This window comes from Bison bison, unplaced genomic scaffold (assembly GCF_000754665.1).
Source record: "Bison bison bison isolate TAMUID 2011002044 unplaced genomic scaffold, Bison_UMD1.0 scf7180017864048, whole genome shotgun sequence".
NCBI lineage: Eukaryota > Metazoa > Chordata > Mammalia > Artiodactyla > Bovidae > Bison > Bison bison.
This window is the reverse complement of record NW_011494620.1, coordinates 7260333-7262167: the sequence shown is the minus strand read 5'-3', so window position 1 is coordinate 7262167 and position 1835 is coordinate 7260333. Positions and strand designations below refer to the sequence as shown.

The 1835-nt window shown below is 49.7% G+C and overlaps 1 protein-coding gene across 1 annotated transcript in view; it reads right to left on the bottom strand.

Annotated features, from left to right (window-relative positions):
* Positions 1-1835, bottom strand: part of CAB39L (calcium binding protein 39-like) — a 115461-nt gene that overhangs the window by 18880 nt on the left and 94746 nt on the right. The window lies entirely within an intron of this gene.

Genomic DNA, 1835 nt, shown 5'->3' with positions numbered 1-1835 from the left:
ATACAAAGGAGTGTCTGAAGAGGCTTAGCGCCGGCTAGGCTGCTCATTTTGCTGTACTTTGCTTTAATTAGGTAGTCATATAATAACACTTTCTTTTTAAAATAATTTTTTTTAGTATTTTTATTTTTTAATTTTTTGGCCACCCCAAATGGCATATGGGATCTTAGTTCCCCAACCAGGGGTCAAAATCACGCCCCCTGCACTGAAGCACAGTCTTAACCACTGGACTGCCAAGGAAGCCCCATAACAGCACTTTCTGTACGTCAAAAATAAAATCACGAGCTTCCCTAGTGGCTCAGGGCGGTAAAGAATCAGCCTGCCAATGCAGTTGATCCCTGGTCTGGGAAGATCCCACATGCCACAGACCAACTAGGCCGAGTGCCCCAACTGTTGAGCCTGTGGTAGTCCACAAGGGAAGCCACGGCAGTGAGAAGCCCACGCACTGCATCTAGAGTAGCCCCCGCTCGCGGCAACTAGGGAAAGCCTGCTCGCAGCGACGAAGACGCAGAACAGCCAAAAATATGTACAATTATTAAAAAAAAACACCCAAATACACAATCACATCCTTGTTCACAGCCCTCTTCTGTCTTTTCAGTCTTCTTAGGAAGACTAAGTCTAGCTTTTCCAGGTCTCTCTTTGTTTCGGGCTTTATCTAAGTATGCTGCTGCTAAGTTGCTTCAGTTGTGTCCGACTCTGTGCGACCCCATAGATGGCAGCCCACCAGGCTCCCCTGTCCCTGGGATTCTCCAGGCTAGAACACTGGAGTGGGTTGCTATTTCCTTCTCCAATGCATGAAAGTGAAAAGTGAAAGTGAAGTCACTCAGTTGTGTCCGACTCTTAGCGACCCCATGGACTGCAGCCTACCAGGCTCCTCCGTCCATGGGATTTTCCAGGCAAGAGTACTGGAGTGGGGTGCCATTGCCTTCTCCATTATGGGCCCTCATTAAAATAGCCAAAACGTTCCTGAAAGAACAGGCATGAAAAGATGGTGGTGATTCATCCATACATACAATATTCTTTTGGATAACACAGAAAAAAACAAGTAAAAGATATAGATCTTAAGTGCCTCTAAGACTAGAAAGACCCGTCAAGTTATTTTAAAATAACTATCATTTCATATTTTAAAAATCCTAGTGATTTTTGAACTTCATTTTCCTTCACATGATTCCAGTCACTTTCAGGTCGTATGTTGTTTCCAGATCGCACTGTGGCTCAGAGCAGCTGTGTGTCACACGGACCAGCTAGTGCGGTTGCTGACAGAGGCACTGGGAAGCTCGCTGCCCACCCGCCTCCAGTAGGTACTGCTCCCCAGAGCCCTCCAAAGACGGGCAGCCACAGAGGCTGGCAGTCAGAACGGTTGCTCAAGGACCGCGTGCCTCTTGGGCTTTCCTCCCACGATAATAATCCTAACATTTGGGCAAACGCCTGGCTTGAGCCAGAGCCCCATCCAAACACAATATGATCTCAATCCATCCTGGCTTCATTCTAGAACCTTCACCCCTGGAAGCCTACCCGGCAGCAGTCGGGGAGGGCATAGCATGAGTGCAGACCCCCAGGACCGCCCTTCGTTCACAGCCCTGGTAAGAGTAAGAGCAGGAGTTTGGCCTCTGGCCACCGTGGCTCTGTTCCCCAGCTCTGGTCCTCATTGTCTGGGATAAACTCCTCAGCGCCTGGTTTCCTCAAATGTAAAATGGGGATGACTCTGGCTGTAGTGGAGCAGCTGTGAAATGCCTGCTGCCTGACAGGCAGCCCTCGGTCAAGGGCAGAGAGCCTCACGGGGCGGGACAGTGGGGAATGGGACAGCTGGGGACGTGGGGCTCTCTGCCCTTGACCGA